A 20,028-nucleotide genomic window follows, 5' to 3' on the forward strand; every position below is an offset into this window, starting at 1 on the left:
CGGCCTTTTTTTTTTTTTTTCTGAGACGGAGTCTCACTCTGTTGCCCAGGCTGGAGTGCAGTGACACAATCTCGGCTCACAGCAACCTCTGTCTCTCAGGTTCAAGTGATTCTCCTGCCTCACCCTCCCAAGTAGCTGGGACTACAGGTGCCTGCCACTACACCCAGCTAATTTTTTGTATTTTTAGTAGAGACGGGGTTTCACCATGTTGGCCAGGCCAGGTGAATCTTGATCTCCTGATCTCGTGATTCACCACCCCACTGGCCTCCCAAAGTGCTGGGATTACAGGCGTGAACCACCATGCCCAACCAGGAAGGTCAATCTTTTCGCTGACAGCATGGGAGTGACACCGCAGTGACTTAATTGCCACATGTACCTCACCCACTCCCCCAAACTCACCCTGTACTCATGTTCCTGGATGAACTAGCTTTGCAAATATCAGCCGTGTGTTTCCATCCTGAAAACCCATCCCCTGCATGCTTTATGGAGCTGACCTGAAATGGACAACATGGAGGACCGGCCCCTTCTGGATCAGCTGAATTTCAAATCAACATGATTTGAAAGAGCCGAGAGTTAGCACACACATGATCTCTCATCAGCCGCTGGCTGGAAAGACACATAATGAAGGATTCGGCGGAGCTTCTGATACCGCCGGCTTTGCGACCTTGTGAGGCTTGGGAGAGGAGCCTGGTTCTCATTTGAACAGATGGGCCTGTTTGCAAATACTTCCTCTGATACATGAGAACACACAACATCCTGTCTGAGGTGGGTGGTTGTGACTGAAGAGACCAAACAGACCTCAAAGAAACACCTGCCACAGAAGTGGCAGCTCTGACTGAGGAGCCAAGAAAGCTTCTGCATTGCTGCCTCCCTGTCTAAGAGTGGAATTCTATTTTTTTAATATATATATCTACTTTAAGTTCTAGGGTACATGTGCCCAATGTGCAGGTTTGTTACATAGGTATACATGTGCCATGTTGGTTTGCTGCACCCATTAACTCGTCATTTACATTAGATATTTCTTAAGGCTGGAATTCTTTTAATAAGCAGGCCAGAGTAAGGTTCTGAGAGTAAGAGGGAGAGCCAGCCTCCCTGCTGTCCTGCCTGAGAAGCTGGGGGCTGAGGTCTGGTGGAGGAAGACAGGACAGAAAGGGGCAGGATGTCCAAGTATCCTTTTGGATATATCACAGCAGTGCCTGGTACCGGGCAGGGGCAGACCATTTCTCCAAGGGCTGATGCTATTCGGAGAAGGTATCTTGCCCACCCAAGCTATCTCTTGGTCCCAGACTTGTCCAATTTTCTTCCGAATAACAGGCAGCCAACACCGTGCCCTCTTTGCGATGAGACTGTACTGCAGTTGGAGAGAGAGCCCTGTAGGCAATGCAGAGTATTCCCAGGGTCACTCCCAAACATTCATTCAAGCATGGCACTAGGCCAGGGCTCTGCAGAGAGAGATACCCTGAGACTTCTGATACCCTCTGGGACAAGAGTGACAGATACCAGTCAAGGATCTCACCAATTCATCTTCCGTGCCCCAAGCAGATGTAATTCATGATATTCCTATGTTCAACTGGGACACAGCCTCAGAATCCTTCATACTCCAATCCAGCAGGCAGCCACGAATGCTGAGATCCAGAGCTGACACCCAAGATGCAACATGCTTTCCACATCTTCCCTGGGGACTTACAGTTTAAAACTGATTCCCTGACACCAATAACCATGCAGCAGATATGCAGATACCTCGATAAGAAAAGTCTTCGTGATTTATAATAGCAGATACAATCATTTACCCTGCCTAAAAGCTAAGGGTTTTTGCCACACTATGAGGTTTTGAAGCAGAGTATCACATGATTCGTGTTCCTGAATTTGACATGGGGGAATCCTCATCTGAGTTGAGGAGGATATAGCAATCTTCACTAGCCACTCTCAGGAGGTCTCTGCCCAGGATACAGGATCTGGACAGAGAACAAAGCAAAGAGGACCGATGTCTCCATCCTCGGTAGCATCTCTCCAATCTGCTCCTACACCTCTGGCTCTCCTAAGCTCCCCTCAAGTAGGTGATCAGGTAAATTATCCTCTAAACTAGGAAAGGCACTATTAATAATTACATCACAATAACAGGTAAAACGGGAGGTGTCCCAGGCAAACAGGAAAGTCGGATCCCCATGCCCACAGGCCCTCTACTTTTGTATGGGAAGGTGCATCTGTGTATGCCGGATGTGTGTGTAGGGGTGGGTGTGATTTGGTGGGTGTGCTACGGGGTGCTGAGCAAAAGCAGATCCTTCTCCTGCCTAGGGATCAGTCCCTTCCTCAGCCCTGTGTCCCCTCTGGCTTCGCCTGCCAAGGCTCTATCAGGTGTGAGAGTACGGATCGATGGAGCTCCTGGCTGAGCTGATGAGGCTCCCAGGGACTAGAGCAATTAATTAAACCTCTTCCCAGCTCTCAGCACCAGCCCCGTGCCGCTGCCAGAGCCTTTTAACTGCCACTAGAATGGGTAGCTCTTAAAATCAACGTCCTTCTCTTAAAATCAACATCTTGCTCAGCAGTGCTAGGAGAGGGAGGCTGCAGAAGGCATGGAGCTGGCCTGTCCAGCAGTCCCCACCTCCCATTTGGGGCAGGTCCCAGGAAATGCTTCCTTCCAATAGCTTCTTCCCTGCTGTGCCCACTTTGGGAGTTTTTGCAGCTATGAGATTGTTGACAAAATGCAGATAGTCATACATGGGAGACACCTCTGAGATCTTAGAGCCCAGCTGAAGATCCCTGAGGGAAAGGGGCTTTCTGGATACCCAGGCCTCCTGGGAGGGGAAGGATCTTCCACTCTGGTCTTGGCTGGTATCACCACGGATATGAACAAGACCCAGATCTAGCTGCTACATGCGCTGTGGGGCACGGGACAGAGGACGCACACAGCACTGGCTGTGGAGTCCTGTTGTGAGCATCTCTGTTGAAAGAAGTAGGCAGGAGACTCTCAGGACCAAACAGATAGAGCCCAAATAACCTGGAAATAAATTGCATGAAGAGCCCTGGGCCAGGCCTTCAGGAGCCAGGGCCCAGGGGAATCGGGCTGTCCAGAGCAGCCTCTGTGAGAGCTGCTGGGGATGCAATGACCTTAAAGCTGCCTCTTGACTCTGAGATTCCGGACTTTGATTCTGCAATGGACTCAAACCCAGCATCCAATGCGGAACAATAGCTGTGCTCTTGCCCTCCCCGAACCCACAGAGGGAGGCAGTGGCACAGTTCTGTCCACACAGCCAATAACGCGAAAATCACGTCTATTTGGAATGCATTAGGATTCCAATTTACAACAAATGTCCTTTCCTAAACTTGCTTGGCTTTGCAGACATGTGTCTCTGACAGCAGAACGAGGGCAGGGCCCCTGCGTGCCGGGCCAGGAAGAGGGACCTGGCAAGGAGTCCTGAATTTTCAGATGAAAAGTCTGCCTTAGGCAAACTGGGAATGAATGCTGATGTAACTTGGCGTGTATGTGTGTGCGTGCACGTGTGTGATGAAGGGTCTGTGTGTATTGCGGGAGGCAGAGACCCTGGAGACCCTGCCTAGTGACAGTAATTGCGGGTGATGATGTCTGATAATTGGATAATCATATTGATAACAACTATCATCTCCCTCACACTTGTGGTGGCCCAATGATTTCACCGATCACTTTGGTTTGTCTTGTGCTTGGGCAAGTGCACTAGGGCCCCGTCTTACAGATGAGGATGCTGAGGACCAGGGAAGCCCATTAATAAGGTCCCACTGCTGGTAAGTGACAGACTAGGATTGGAAGGCTGCTGTCTGCTTTTGGAGGCCCTATGCTTGATTGCCCCTGAATCTGACACACTCAGGCGGAGTTGGGTTAAGCTAGGCCAGCTCCCGGAAGAAGTGGGTCTTAGCCCTGATGAGGCTAAGGAAGCTGCAGTGAGGGTGGTGTCCCATGCTCCCTTCACCACCCAGGGCTGTGAATCATCGTCCAGGCCTTGGGGATGCAGGATGGGTGTTGGAACATATGACAGCTTTGTACATTTATTTGTGCTCCTGACAACATGAGCAGAGAAAGCTGCAGGCTATTAACTTGCAGTCTGAGGGTCTGGGGTAGATGTCCCAGTACTGCATCAGTATGGCAGCTCTGTCTTCATTAAGGTCCTGGACAGGGGCAAGACCCAGCCTGCTAAGTGCACTGGGCTCTGGGGTCATGGCTGTCTGCCAGGGCACCCCAGGCCAAGTCAAGGCATGTGGAGGGTAGACTGGGCTGTGAGCAGCTATGCCAGGGGCGCCATCCTTGCTCCCTCTCTTTGAGAACTGCAGAATTAGCTCCTGGTGGTGGGTGGTTGAGTCCAACTGCTGCTAGCTGGATAGCAGAAGGGCAGCGGGCAGCTTCCTGGGCACCCCCATCTTGGTGCCTGCTGAGCTGTGGCAAACCCAGGTCTCTCAGGCTGAAGGAGAACAGGCCTGCCTCCCTGTAAGAGTCCAGGGCAGCAGCTGTGGGACAGGGCGGTGTGTGGGATTGGGAGGGGAGCTCGTAGAGAGTCAAGGAGGCAAAGGGCTGTGTCAGATCTTCTGGCCAGAAGTGACAGAAGATGCACCTCAAAATGGCTTCATGAAGACCAAAAGGATGGGCATGTCTCTCACTGGTTCCCTTGACTGAAATACCTATGCCTGGCCAAACCTGGGGCTCGATGGTGGAATCGAGATTTGGTCTCTGGATTTCTCAGCTCTGCTTCCTTCTACATTGGTCTCTGCTCAGGCAGTTGGGGCAAGATGGTGGCCCACAGCTCCAGCCCTGGGAGAAAGAGCGAGCTTCTCTCCCTCAACCAATAAAAGCCAAGTTTGTGCCTGACTAAATCACATGGGCATCCATGAACCAGTCCTGTGCTCTGGGAGTCAGGAGTGGGGTCAGGTTCACATGGGATGTGATGACAATGATGTGTCCTAAAGCTCAAGAACAGGAATGAAGGCTGGGTGGCCCAAGGGACTGTCACTGACCATTAACAGGAACAGTATCAACCTGGATTGGCCTGAAAATTCTTGGATGGAGGTGTGTCCAGAAGAGAGGGAGGGAAGGAGGGAGGAAGGTATGTGTGTGTGGATCAGTGAGCACTGCAGGCTCCCTTCAGAGACAGGGAGAATTTACCACCGAGCACCAGGGTGCAGCCATAATGAGCCTGACAGGCCCTGTTCCCAGGAGGGCGTCAGGTGTACATCATGGAGGTGTTGTGCACACCTGAGTGTGTGTGCAGGTGAAAGGGCGAACTTGCTCCCTGGAAACACCACCCCCAGACCTTCCCGAACCCCATCCACAATAACCAGTATTTCTCTAGTGCGGTGGACACAAGGCTTTCCACATCTCAGTCTCCCTGGGCAGCAAGTGAGGCTGATACCATTGGGATCTCCGTTTTAACAGGTGAGGCAGGGCCGGTCAGCACTCGCAGCAGGTAAGTGGGCTGCCTGGGCTGCCTGGGTTGGATTCTGGGCTCTGCCATTTACTAGCTGTGTGACCTTCAGATCACTTGCTCAACCTCCTTGTGCCTCAGTTTCCCCATTTGTAAGAGGAGCTGATAGCACTTTCCACACCATGTGGTGAGGGTGAGAAAAGTTGGTGTGTATGACCTGCTGAGAAGGTTGCTTTATGTGTTGCGAGAAAAGAGACCTTGGCCTCGTATCTCAGCCTTTTGGCTGAACCACTGCTTTCCAGAGCCCACAGCCAGGTGCTGTGCAGCTCTGAATAGACCTTTCCAGTGGAAGGCCCTACGGCTCGCCTGTGGATATTCCTTCCTGCAACCTGGAGGGCAAGCAAGTCAGAGGTCCTCTGGGGCCAGTGGGCTGGTACTGAGCAGGTGAGGCTGCTCTAATGGTTATTAAACGTCCCAGCTGGTGCTGCGCATCTAAGTGTGGCTGAGTGTGGGACCCACGAGGCCCTTCTCCCACGATTTCACCCTGGTCTAAGGGCTCTGGGGGAGTGGGAGCTGAGGTTCAGGCATCTCTTCCTTCAAACGGATATATGGAATAATGCGGAAGATGGTGGCGTGAGCCAATGGCATGAAGGAGCCAGGTGGAAGGAAGTTGGACTGTTTGCCTGCTGGGGAAAGGAAGGGACACTGCCGTTACCCTGCTGCTGAAAGTGGGGTCCACGGGCCAGCAGCACTGTCACACCTGGAAACCCTGTAGGAAATGCAGAACCTCAGACCGACCCCAGATTTAGGGTATCAGAACCTGTTTTTTCAAAAAATTGTTAATGAGACAGGGTCTGGCTCTGTCACCCAGGCTAGACTGCAGCAGCGTGATCTCGGCTCACTGCAACCTCTGCCTCCTGGGCTCAAGCGATTCTCCTGCCTCAGCCTCCTGAGTAGCTGAGACTACAGGTGCACGCCACCATGCCCAGCTAATTTTTTGGATTTTTAGTAGAGACAGGGTCTCACCATGTTGCCCAGGCTGGTGTCAAACTCCTGGCCTCAAGCGATCCTCCATCCTCAGCCTCCCAAAGTTCTGGGATTACAGGCATAAGCCATCAGGACTGGCCAGAGTCTGCTTTTTTTTTTAAGTTAAATTTAATTTTTTTTTGAGATGTATCACTCTGTCACCCAGGCTGGAGTGCAGTGGCGCAATCTCAGCTTACTGCAACCTCCACTTCCTGGGTTAAGGGATTCTCCTGCCTCAGCATCCTGAGTAGCTGGGATTACAGGTGTGTACCATGACACCTGGCTAATTCTTTTTATAGTTTTTTAAATAAGATGACTTACATGCGCTGAAATGCTTGAGAAGCACAGTGTTAGTTATCAACCTCAGGGAAGGTTTCAGTTCCCCCAGTCATACTGAGCTTCTACGGGGAGTTCCAATAACTAAGAGAAAGAGCCTCTGACACAAGTCAGTAGGCGAAGCACTAGACTTCATTTCTAGCACTGTGCTGCCCAATATGGCAGCGATGGGCCATGTGTGGCTATTAAGGTTAAATGTATATTAATGGAGATGAAGTACAGTGAAACATTTCAGTGCTTCGGTCACACAAGTCACATTTCAATTGCTCAGTAGTCACACGTGGCTTGTGGCTGGTATATTTGTGGCACCAATTACTGAACAATTCCCCTATCACAGAAAATTATGTTGAGCAGTGTTGATCTAGTGTCTGACAGTGTAGCCATGTGCAGAGAATGACCCAACCCCAGCTTTCCCTGAATGGCAGCTTCCCTCTTTGGTGGCAGGGGGATGGGGGTGGAGGTGGTGGATGGGCAAGTGACAGTTGTGTGAAACTCAGAAGTGTGCAATTTGGGTGGGGAGGGGCACTACAGCCCCAGGAAACAGCTGCATGAGCGAGAACATCTGGTGAAAATCAAGGCTTGAGTTAGTTCACGTGAGACACACTGGAAGGATGTTAGAGATCATTTAGCTCAAATCTCCCCCTCCCCTTCCTCTCACCCATTTAATAAACCAAGACCTAACAGTCTAAAGAAAAGTGCAGTGGCTAGAGTTGAAGTTGGGTTTTGCACTTCAAGACCAGTGTTTGATGTGTTCTGCTTGTGGGACAGTGAGACGAACTCTGTGCCTGCAAAGAAGGTTTCAATGAGGTGAGTAAGAGGTGCTAGAAAAGACATCACATGAGACAGCGCCATTCAGGAACCCAAGAACTTGCCTATAGCCTTGCGGGCAGGTGGCCAGAGAAATCTGGGGGAGGCACTGGGAAAGAACATTTCATGGTGGGGGCAGAAGGGGTGGGCAGCAGGGGGAAGGAGGACCTAGGCTGGGAAGAGCCCAGCTCCATCCCTGACCATTCGTCTATTAGAGGACACCTGCATGGGGCAGAGGCTGGGGAATGTTTCACCAATATGCCTGGTCTCTTCCTCCTTGGTCTGCATTTCTGTGCCTCCCTACCCTTCTCCAGTTAGGTGGGTCCAGGAGACTGAACTCTGACCCATGGAATCTGGGCAGAAGAGTTGCTGCCATTTCCAGGGCTGGGCCCTAAAAGGCTCTCTCTGCCTTCTCTGGTAGCCCACCCAGATGTAGTTGATGCAGTAGAGCATCCTAGAAGACTAGAAGACTACCGCAGCCTTGAAGAGTACCGAGATACTGGAAAGGAGATGCCTTGTCCCCAAAAGACTGGGAGGAGTGGAACATCCCAGCTAGCTCACTTTAGGCTATTACTGCAAGAAATTAAACCTGTATAGTGTTAAACCATAGAAAATTTGGGGGATGTTTGTTATAGCAGCTGGTCTACCCTGGCTAATACACTGCATGTGGGGTGTGCTCTAAAATTTCCATCTCTTCACCATACCCCATAGTCTTTGAAAGATATTTGTAGGTCACTGAAGAGGCCATTCTTTTCCCTTCCCTCCCTCTGTTTCTCTGTTCTCAATTCTTCCTGTCTAGGAGTTCTGTAGTCAACTCCAATTGGCCCTTCAGGTTCCCCAATCCAGAAGCAGTTCCTATGAAGGCAGCCCCAGGTTATTGCCATATTCACGGGGTTATCAGGGTTATGGCAGGTCCTAGGAAAGAGGAAGTCCCTGCCCATCACTTCCTCCAGGAAGCCTTCCCTGCACGTTTGGGTTACAAATCATCCTGTGCATTCCCATAGAATATTGTCAGTGACGCCCACATTCTTTGTGGCCTGCTGTATGGTAACATATACACTCAGTACTCAGTTGTGGTTTACTTGTCTTACTTGTCACTCTTCTGTGGGATCCTAGAGAACTCCATCACTTCTACTGTGAAGCAGCAAGAGCCAGACATGCAGATACCCACTGTGGGAGGCAGCTTCTGATATGGCCTCCAAAGAAGCACCCTCCTGAGATTCATGCCCTTGTGTCATCCTCTCTCCTCCAGTGCGATCCAGACCCACTGAGTTGCTTCTAATGAACTGAATACAGCAACAGTTCTAGGAGATTAGGCTTTAAAAGACTGGGTTATATTCTGTCTTTCAGGTACTCTGTCTCTCATTCTTCCTCTTGCTTGATCAAGATATGCTCTCTTTGATGAAGTAAGTTGCCATGTTGGAGAGGCCCATGTGGCAAGGAACTGAGGGTGGCTTCTGACCACCAACCAGTAAGGAAATAAAAGTCCTGAGTCCAACAACCCATAAGGAATGGAATCCAGCCAAAGACCACATAATGAGGTTTGAAGTGGATTGGCTCCAGTTGAGCCTTCAGATGAGACCTCAGCCTCAGTTCACACCTTGATTCCAGCCTTGTGAGAAACCCTGGCCAGAAGACCCAGTTAAGCCATGTCTGGGTTCCTGACCCCAAAGAACTGTGAGATAATAACTGTGGGTTATTATAAGGTAATATGTTATGTGGTAATTTTTTTTTTGCAGCAATAGAAAACTAATAAACCAATGAAGAGTATTTTAATGAAGGAAGGAAAATTGGTCCTCATTCAAGCAGTAGGGTAATTGGGGTTGGGTTCACGGCAATGTGGGACATGGTAGAGAACAACAACATGAAGGTGAAACTTGGGTGGGAACAGGGAGTGACCAGATGACTACCAGGGCCCTCTCAGGTGAGGCTGCCCAGTGATGGTCCTGGTGGCAGCTCCTGAAGATCCCTGGGGCCTTAGGTGGGTGACAGCTCTCCTAAGTCTCTGCTCCTGAAGCTGACAAGCCTTCACACTCCACATTCTGTCCATGCAGCTATAAATATTAAAACGTGCCAGAGGAGAGATTGCAAAATAGGGCTGTGGGCAAGATAGAGCTCTGAATTGAGAAGAAGAAATGAGAATGAATTTCTCTCTTCTGATTCCCGCTTCTGTCTGTTTATTGCAAAAGGCGCTGTGGGAGATAAGGAGCAGGCAGCTCGTGCCCTGCAGGCTGTGCAGGAGGCGGTTCCATTGAGGGTCGCATGGAGGAACAGAGTTGGGTGCCACCTAGTTCACGAGGCCGCCTGAGGAGTCAGAGCTCCCCACACCATCCCAGATGCTGCTACTGAGTAGAACTCTGGGGTTCAAGCCCTGCTGGTCCCACACCAGGGCAAAAACAAAATATAAAGTAAAACAAAATAAAGTAAAATAAAAGCAAACAGAAAAAGTACTCCTGTGTGGGTACGTGTGGGGTGGCTTTGGGGCTCCCCAGCCCAGAGTCTGAGCACTACAGCTGCCAGGCAAAGTCCCCCTAGTCCCTCTCTGCTCCTCTGTCTCATACCTCGAGTCTTCCTGTCCATCGATTCTTCTCCAGAAACTTCTTTCCCATCTACTGGCTTCTTTTCCATTCCTGCCACCAGCACTCTCATCTGCTCACTGTTCATGACCTCCCCAACCAATGACTTATCTTCTTTCCCTCTATGCCTCTCTAATTCATCCTGCCAGCAGATTCACTTTGAGATACTGCTTTGGACATATCACTTCCCTGTTTAAAATCTTCTATTTGTCCAAACCAGGGCAGGACCTAGTCTGGAACTGTTGGTCTCACCTACAAACCCTCAGGTACCCTTTTCTACCACGACCTCCAAGCCTCACCCCTAAGCACCCACTCCTTACACCAGTTTCCCTGTCTGCCCTCTGCCCAAATGCACCCTGATTTCTTGTCTTTTTTTTTTTTTTTTTTTTTTAACTCCTCTCCCAGCCTGGCAGTTCCCAACCAGCTCTTCCTCTCATGTTTTCCTGTACAAGTTATATCCTCCTTCTTCAAAACTCAGGTCCAATCTTACCTCTCAGCAAATCCATCCCTGACAATTGAAGTCCTAAGTGCTTTCTCTGTCCTCTGAACTCTTATATAATTTTAGCCTGTGCAATTCATTTGTTAATTAATCATGCACTGTGCTGCCTTGAGACATCATTTTTTTTTTCTCCTGTAGCCTTGTGCTGATAGTTAACTCTTTAAGGGTGATTTAAAATTTGCTTGCTTATGTTTTGGCTTCATACCCCTTTGTGACATCCTTGGGCACAGATGCCACAGCTTTGTACTCCTTGCAGGAACTTCCCAAGGATCCCAGCACTGAGTGAGGCTGGTTCTGGGACTGCAGACTGTTTTTGCTGGTTTTTATTCTCTCCTTCCCTAGGTGCTAGGACACTTTTCTCTCTGTTTCCCCATTTATTCATTCATTGATGTCTCCTTTTAAGGGGGCTTCTTTCATGCTTGTCCTTGAATGGTATTTCCTTGGGGTTGGTCCTGATCCCCGTGCCTTTCTCACACTCCAGTCTCACCCTGAATCATCTCAGCTAAGTTTCTTCTTCCTACTGCTGCTTGCATGCTGGTAGTAATCAGTGTCTCCACCCATCACTGCTTCCCTAAACTGCAGGTGTCTATTGGATCCGTCAAGCTGCACATTCCACAGGAACCTCCAAACCAAGGGACCCAAACGGAACCTGCTGTTTGCAGTTGCCGTTGCAAAGTACTACAAACTGGGAGACTTAAAACAAGCGATTTATTCTTTCACAGTTCTAGAGGCTGGAAATCCAAAATCGAGGTGTTACAGGGCAGTGCTCCCTCTGAAGGCTCCGAGGGAGGATCGCTCCTTGCTCCTGGGGCTCCGGGCAATCTTTGGCGTTCCTCGGCTTGTGGCTGCATCGCCTCTGCCTCCGCCTCCATTTTCACAAGGACTTCTTCCCTGTGTGTCATTCTGTGTTTTCACATGGCCTTTTAAGGACATCAGCTTTTGAGACCCCAGATTTAGGGTCCACCGTTATATATATATCCAATATAACCTCATCTTAATTAATTAGAACTGGAAGACCTCTTTCCAAATAAAGAGGTTCCGGGTGGACGTGCATTTTAGAGGGTCACCACTCATCCTGGTACACCCTTAGCTCTCCCCCTAACAAGCTTTCTTTTGGTAAATTGCATCCCCCCTCCTCCCCCAGCCCAGTTACCCAGACCCAAGAAGCATGGGTCTTATACAGATTCTCCTGTCTCCATTTCTCATCCTCTACTACAGTTGTGCCTGACACTCCTTGGCCACACCTTCCTATCCCTCATCTCCCCTCTGACTTGCGGCGGTGGCCTCGACCTGCACAGCATATGTCAGTGTCGGCCAATCTTCTTTTCATTATTCCCTGTCAAGAAGTCTTTTCCTAATTGCCTGCCCCTATGAACTTGCAATGCCACAGATAGACTGCGTGTCTGTTTCTATGCTGTGTGTATTTTTATGCCTTTAAACATAAAGGGTAAGATTTCTGGCAGCCCCCACCAAGAACCAATTTTGCCACTTTGGGGGTGATGTCACCCCCTTCTGGAATGCATGGTGTGTGACAACAGCCTCCAAGTGATCTCCCTCCCTCCCTCTGCTCTGGTCCCACCCCTCCTCTCACCCATGCATCTTTCCTACTTTTATAAAACACAAAAAGGAGCTTGCTCCACCTGAAATGGAGAGACTGTCAGCATTGCCCCTGAGAGAATGTCCAGACCTCTTGGGACAGCATCCTTCTGCATCCAGCACAGCCCATGGCCCTTCCATCGCTGCTTCAGCCACACAGGGAGCAGCTGCATTCAGGCCAATGTGCCTGGTCCTGGGACACCATCTGCCTGCACCATCCGCACCTCTTGCTTGCATATTCAGTTTGAATTACATTTCAAGATGCAGGTTGAGAGTCACTATGATGAGAAAGTGCTCTCCTACCACCCCCAGGAGACTGGATGCCCATCCATCCCCACTTGCCACACTCTCAAAGGTTAAGGGGAACTTCTTCAAAACCATGTCTCCTCAGGTAGAGCAGGTGCCTGGAGGGCGGTGCAACAGGGAGAGGAAGGGGAGGACAGAGCTATTCACCTGAGTTGGTAGCCACTGAACCTGGCCAGCCTCCCACAGTGGAACTGGTAGCACTGCCATCTCTCTGCCTGGCTCAAATATCTGGAAATCACAGACTGTTTCTCACCCATCTCTGTATCTCCAGAGCCTAGCCCAATGCAGTCAGAGCCCAGTGAGTGTTTTGCTGGATGAATGAATGAATGAATGAATGAATGAATGAATGATTAATGAATGGGCTTCTCTGGACTGTGTTTCAGCTGCCCAGCCACCTCGCATGAACTCCACTGTTGCTCCCTGTTGCCAGGCTCCTCCAAAGGCTGCCTGGTTTCTACCTGCCCATCTCCTCTGCAGACCATCTTTTCCTCCTTCGGGAGGGGTCACTACGCAGGCACCTGATCATGCACTCCTGATTGGCTTCTCTCTATGTTGAACTCTGCTCTTGTGGCCCTGGCCCTCCTTCTCCTCCTATTCCCTCAGTCTTCATCTTCAAGCTGAAGATGAAGATGGAGCAATACTCCATCTAAAAAAAAAAAAAAAAGAAAGAAAAAGAAAGAAAGAAAGAAAGAGCCTCTTAACCTTTGACTGTGTGTGTGTGTGTGCGTGTGTGTGTGTGTGTGTGTGTGTGTGTGGCAGGTGGGGACAGGCAGGAAAGAAGGGAGAGTTCACAAGACCCTGGGGCTGGTCCTGGGTCTCAGTGGGGCCTTGAGGAAGAAGCAGGTGAGCTGGCTTCACTCACCTCCCATGCAGGGAGGTGGCGGGGAGTGAGGCGGACACTTACCATCCATGTCAGACTTACAACGTACAGTCAGGCCCCCTGCTCCAGGCTTGGGTTCCTGGACAGACCATGGACTTAGCCTATATTGACACCCCGGGGAGAGGGCAGAAGCCCTGAGACCCATGGGTAAATATCGGGTGATGTGGTTTGAATCAGTGTCCCCACCCAAATCCCATGGGTAAATATCGGGTGATGTGGTTTGAATCAGTGTCCCTACCCAAATCCCATGGGTAAATATCGGGTGATGTGGTTTGAATCAGTGTTCCCACCCAAATCCCATGGGTAAATATCGGGTGATGTGGTTTGAATCAGTGTCCCTACCCAAATCCCATGGGTAAATATCGGGTGATGTGGTTTGAATCAGTGTCCCTACTCAAATCCCATGGGTAAATATCGGGTGATATGGTTTGAATCAGTGTCCCTACCCAAATCCCATGGGTAAATATCAGGTGATGTGGTTTGAATCAGTGTCCCTACCCAAATCCCATGGGTAAATATCGGGTGATGTGGTTTGAATTGGTGTCCCCACACAAATCCCAGGTTGAAATGTAATTCCCAGTGCTGGAGGTGGAGCCTGGTGGGAGGTGACTGAATCATGGGGGTGGATTCTCATGAATGGGTTAACACCAGCCCCCTGGGTGCTGTTCTTGAGACAGTGAGTGAGTTCTAGTGAGATATGGTTTTTAAAAGTGTATGACACATCCCTGTTCTCTCTCTGGGTCCTGCACCTACCATGTAAGATGACTGCTCCCACTTTGGCTTCCACCATGAGTAAAAGCTCCCTGAGGACTCCCCAGAAGCAGATGCCGCCATGCTTCCTGTACAGCCTGCAGGACCATGAGCCAATTCAACTTCTTGTCCTTATAAATTACCCAGGCTCAGGTATTTATTTATAGCAGTGCAAAAACAAATACACCAGAGCAGCGGCAAGGTGAAGGCAAGTGGCCTCTAGGGAGGTAGATGGGGTTGGTGGGGAGGAGGCTGGATGAGGGTGACTAGGAGAGGGGGGACTGCCATGTTCAATTGGTACAGGAATGGAAGAACTGTTCATTACCTAATCACCACCTCCCTTCCAGATGTGCAGCCCTCTCCTCTGCATGAGGGCCTCACTTCTGGAACCAGGGCCTGGTCCGCTTGGACAGATCTGCCAGCACCCGCGGTCACCACCAGTGCTGCTCTAGTCCCTGGTGTGAGTTTCCTGCAACTGCGGTAACACAGTCGTACACACAAAGTGTGTAAAAAACAGAAATGTATTCTGTCACAGTTCTAGAGGCCGAAAGTCCAAAATGAGTCTTAATGCCCAAATCAAGGTATCAGCAGGGCTGTGCTCCCCTGGAGGCTCCAGGGAAGCGTCTGTGCCTCACGTACTCTGGCTTCTGGTGGTGGCCAGCATGCTTTGCCTTGGGGCTGCTCCATTCCAGCCTCTGCCTCTGCGGGCGCTGCTGCATTCTCCTCTTCTGTCTGGGGTCAGATCTGCCTCTGCCTCAGTCTCGTGATTGCAGATGGGGCCCACTCAGATAATCCGGGATAACCTCTCCATTTTTAGAACTTAAACTTAATCACATCTATAAAATCCTTTTCTTGCCATATAAGGTTAACATTCACAGGTTCTAGGGATTAGAACATGGGTGTCTTTCGAGGGCTGTTATTCTGCCTGCCTCGTCCCCTTTGGCCTCTGAATTATACAAGTACCTGTCAATCACAGATCCAGGGATGGAGGTGGAGATGTGTCTGGCACCCCCTCTCTCCTGCACCTGTGCTCACTGACAACGGGTGCAGCTTAGCTCCTCCTTCCCCTCCTCTCTTCTCCCTCATTTTGGGAGCCAGAGGACTATTTGGGTTTGGAAATAGTGCTCTGCATCACTGGAGGAAGCAAGTATGAAACCTCAGTCCACCCCATCACTCGATCAGAAGAATTCCCATTGGACAGCTGGCTTGCATGCAGGTGAGTTGTAGTTTGCTGACATGTTGAATCTCTGATCCCTGTCTCTTGGTTGGAGATGATGGGTGCATCACGTTAGGCAGCAGGATGTGGGGAATCAGGACCCAGGCCAATTGTCACATTCACAGGGGAGAGAACTGTGCTGGCCTCAGCTGGCTCCTGGATCTAACAGATCAAAGAAAAGAACTGGATCACTCTAAGCAACCCCCTCATAGCTCCAGCCTCACTGATCCTGGTTGGTTATGATTCAGAGGAGGGGAGGGCAGACTCGCTGATGATCAGTGCCTCTTCGGAGACAACCAAGGGCAGCTACAGAGATGGCCAGTCCCCCAGTCCATGCAGCCACTGAGATGGCCGGACCCAGATTCCATGCAGCTACAGAGATGGCTAGCCCCTCCCTCCATGCAGCCACTGAGATGGCCAGACCCTCCCTCCACGCAGCCACTGAGATGGCCAGCCCCTCCCTCCATGCAGCCACTGAGATGGCCAGCCCCTCCCTCCATGCAGCCACTGAGATGGCCAGACCCTCACTCCATGTAGCTTCTGAGATGGCCAGCTCCTCCCTCCATGCAGCCACTGAGATGGGCAGCCCCCCCTCCATGAAGCTTCTGAGATGGCCAGACCCTCACTGCATGCTCGGGACTAGGTATGGAAAGACAGACAGCAACCGAGAGACACAGTTTGAGGAGAGGAGGAATATGGGGAAGGAAGAATAGCTGCAACATAAGGAGTACCAGGAGTGCATGATTTAGAGTCGAAAGAACTGGGTGCAGATCCTGACTTCCCTCGACTCTATGTGACCTTGGAGAACTCACTTAACTTCTCTCAGTCTCGTTCAGCTCAACTGGCAACTGGGGAATACAATCCCTGCCTTACAGGGTGGCCATAAAGATCAATGGGATAAGATACATGGATGAATTTTATAAATGCTTTCTACTTGCAAAGAATTTTTGCTATTCCAATCTCCATATCCTACCTGCCAAGGGTTGCATAAACTCATTGTGACATTTAGAGGCTTCTTAAACGGGATGAGGGTTGGTGACTTTTGCTGCTCCAGACCCTGAGGAAACGGACGGGAACTGGCTGGACAACATGGGGAAACCTGAAATCCATTCATCTGTAATGAAGGCATGGCGGAGAAGCAGGGGCTCCCTAACCTGACTTAGCTGCTGTTTGTTATTCTTGGGAGGAAAATCCCCAACCTGGTTCTGCTTGAAACCAGGCTGTCTGGAGTGATGTCTTGACAGGATGATGGATGGTGGCCAGGCACAGTTTGTGACACCGAAGCACATACTCTGCATTCTTTATCTGGAGCTGCCGCTGGCGGAAGGCTGCAAATAAGCAATCCAGTTATAGGAATCCCTGATAAAATTCCATTATGGGCCCCAGAGACAGTCACGCTGGATTCAATAGCAGGGAGGCTGGGAGGCGAGGCGCATGTTGGGAGCAAAGCGCTGCCACTGGGGAAATTTTGCCTGAGCCCGGAGGCTCTTGCGCTGGGAATTCCATAAAAGTCGGAGACTCAAACCATCTCTGACATCCAACTGTCTTTGCTGTTTGAAATGCGACAACACTTCCATGGGGTGGTAGCTGAGGACTGTGTTGCAGCCAGTGGGCAGAGACCTCGGGTTGGAGCTGACTTAGTTTTATTGAGATGCTGGTTTCCCCCTCGGACGTGTCTATGGGAAGCCGGCTCTGTTGCGTGGCTCACTTTTTTTGGCCTCTGGCTGATCCAGCTGAAGCCCAGTGGTGAATATAGAATTCCCCACCCCTTGGAGATTTAGGAAAGCTTGCTTCAAACCTCAGTGTCTGCCTGAGGCCACTGGGGACCTTACGTGGGCAGATGCAGATACAAGACACAGCCCTTCACCCTTTCCCCAGAACCATCCATTGGCCTGGAGAATTTTGTGAGTTTAGTGAGACTCGAGGGGTGCAGGGTGGGGACAACCTCCCAACCTTCTGCAATCCCTGGGCAACCTCCCAGCCTTCTGCAATCCCTGGCTTTCCCACCCTCCTGACCCTGGCTCTGTGCTTCCTCCCCTTCCAGTGCAACCAACACACTCCTCCCTTGTCTTTTAGGGAGCAGTTCATCCCCCATCGGGTTATGAAGCCCTAGCGTCTTCCACCAGGGACCTTACCAACGAGTTTTCAAAAGCAAGGCAGTTCTTTCGATCTAAGAGGAATCTTCTACCAGCTGCTGGGAGGGCAGGACAACATCCGTCCCCTGCACGCACTGACAGCTAACGCTCAGAGGTGCTTGCTGTGGGCCAGGCAGGCTGGGAGGTGTTTGCCTGGGTTGACTCATCAGTGAGGAGGGTGCTGTGTTTATCACATTTTACAGATGAGAAAAGCTATAGGTAAGTTAAGTCCCTTGGCCAAGGTCGTGCAGTAAACCCAGGAAGCCTGGCACTGGTCTCATTGTCATCATCATTATCCTGGACATAGATGGGCTAGAGAGAGAAAGCTCACTCATTGGCCTCGGGTCCCCACCCGGTTATTAGTGCCGAGAAGCCGTTCCGGAGGAGATATGTGATCCCCTCCTACTACAGCTCCATCCTAGCTCTTGTTAAGAACTTCCTTCCCAGTCACCCAACAGTGTGTTGCTTCCAAGAGCAACGGCTGGGCCAGGTCAGTGCTGGGTGACCTAAGTTTGCATCTTCAACTGCTTCTTGCTCTCTGCTGTGACCTGGCTGATCCCCGAAGGACAGCGTCTTCCTTAATTGGGAGAACTTGAGACATTCAGGACTCACTTCTGTGTCTCCTTCATTTGGACTCAGATCATGCTGCAAGCACAGTTTTGACCTTCGCTGCCTTGCCCAGGGAGCCTGCAACTGCGTGGGGTTAGGGCAGGACCTACTCAGACGCGTTTCGAGAGCACACCTCAGGGCTCCCATGATTGGGGCTTTGACCAAATTAGCCTTTCCTCTTAGATTTGGGAGACCACCTGTTCTTCCTAGCATTCTGTCATCCTGGGTTTCCTGGCTTTGGGCTCACTTCTGACTTCTGGTTTGTTCCGTCCTCTAAACCTTCCCTGAGGTCCTGGATTGCCGATCTGCCTGATATTGACATCTGGTAACCTCGGGGGCTCACCCTCCAGCTTGGGGACCTACCACACAGACACAGCCTGGCAGTGCAGGGTAGGAAAGGCAGCAGAAAGGGAGGTGGCCAGTGGGACAAACCTGGTTCAAACTACAAGTCCTCTACCTGCTGGTCATGGTGTTAGAAAGTCACCAGACCGCTCTGGGCCTCTGTTTGCTCTTCTGAAAATGGAGCCACTGATGATGCCGTCCTCATTCATGGTGGTGATGAGGGTCTGAAACACTGGAAGGCATGTGCAGCGCTCCACAGCCGGGATGTGGCCGAGATGGACTCGGTTTCCTTTCTTCTGAGCTTTATCCCTGGCCTTTTCTCCCTTCCTCTTCCCTTCACTTTCGGTGGTTTGGCCTCGAGTCTCCCCAACAATCATTGCCACTTAGGCTGAAGGTCCTGCCCTCTCCCTGCTCCCTGCTAAGCCCTGAAGACGGGAGAAGGTGGAAGGGGGTTTTTGACAACAACAGCCGGGTCCCCTGCTTCTTAGACCTCTGTCCCACTTGCTGCCTGAGACTTAGGGTGGCAGAACACAGCAGGCCCTGCCCAAGCAGGAGGAGAAGGAGAAACAGAAGCCACAGGAGTTATAAATTGGGGTCTACCCGAATGAAGGGCTGCCCACTTTCTGCCCTAGTGACGATTAGCACCATCAGTTGAGGGCTTAAAAGAGGGTCTGTTTGTGCAGTTGGCCTCTGCCTCCTTTGTCTTTTCTTTCTTTCCTTCTTTCTTTCTTTCTTTCTTTCTTTTTCCTTTTTTTTTTTTTTTTTTTTTTTTTGAGATGAAGTAACTGGGATTATAGGCGCCCACCACCCTGCCCGCCTAATTTTTTTTTTTTTTCCATTTTTAGTAAAGATGGGTTTTCACCATGTTGGACAGGCTGGCCTCAAGTTCCTGACCTCAAGTCATCCTCCCACCTCAGCCTCCCAAACCCCTGCCTCTTACTTTCCCCACCCTACCCTTGTTATGCATCTCCTCTGCTGGTTGTTGCCATGGGCTGTACTGCAACCCCATCAAATCCAGATGTGGTCACCCAACCCCAGCACCTAAGAATGTGACTGCATTTGGAGATGGGGGTCTTTAAAAAATGATCAAGGCAGGGCACGGTGGTTCACGCCTGTAATCCCAGCACTTTGGGAGGCCAAGACAGGCAGATCACAAGGTCGAGAGATCAAGACCATCGTGGCTAACATGGGGAAACCCCGTCTCTACTAAAAATACAAAAATTAGCTGGGCATGGTGGTGCATGCCTGTAATCCCAGCTACTTGGGAGGCTGAGGCAGGAGAATCGTTTGAACCTGAGAGGCAGAGGTTGCAGTGAGCCGAGATTGTGCCACCGCACTCCAGCCTGGCGACAGAGCAAGAGTCCGTCTCAAAAAAAAAAAAAGGCGATCAAGCTAAAATGATGGTGGACCTTCATCCAGTATGATTGGTGTCCTTCTAAGAAGGGGAGATCTGGACACAGACAAACACAAAGGGAAGACCATGTGAAGACACACAGAGAAGACAGCCACTTCCAAGCCAAGGAGAAGAGAGGCCTCAGAATAAACCAACCCTGCCAACACCTT

General features: G+C 50.6%; 1 long non-coding RNA gene across 1 annotated transcript in view; it reads left to right on the plus strand.

Moving 5' to 3' along the window:
* Positions 1 to 1,159: 1,159 nt before the first annotated feature.
* LOC104681384 overlaps positions 1,160 to 20,028 on the plus strand; it is a 32,445-nt gene continuing 13,576 nt past the window's right edge. Inside the window, exons 1-4 of the long non-coding RNA XR_004055163.1 lie at positions 1,160 to 1,199; positions 1,946 to 2,053; positions 15,262 to 15,379; positions 17,878 to 18,004. This is a non-coding gene — a long non-coding RNA (uncharacterized LOC104681384). The remainder of the gene's footprint in view (positions 1,200 to 1,945; positions 2,054 to 15,261; positions 15,380 to 17,877; positions 18,005 to 20,028) is intronic.

This window comes from Rhinopithecus roxellana, chromosome 19 (genome assembly GCF_007565055.1).
Source record: "Rhinopithecus roxellana isolate Shanxi Qingling chromosome 19, ASM756505v1, whole genome shotgun sequence".
In the NCBI taxonomy this organism is placed as follows: Eukaryota; Metazoa; Chordata; class Mammalia; order Primates; family Cercopithecidae; genus Rhinopithecus; species Rhinopithecus roxellana.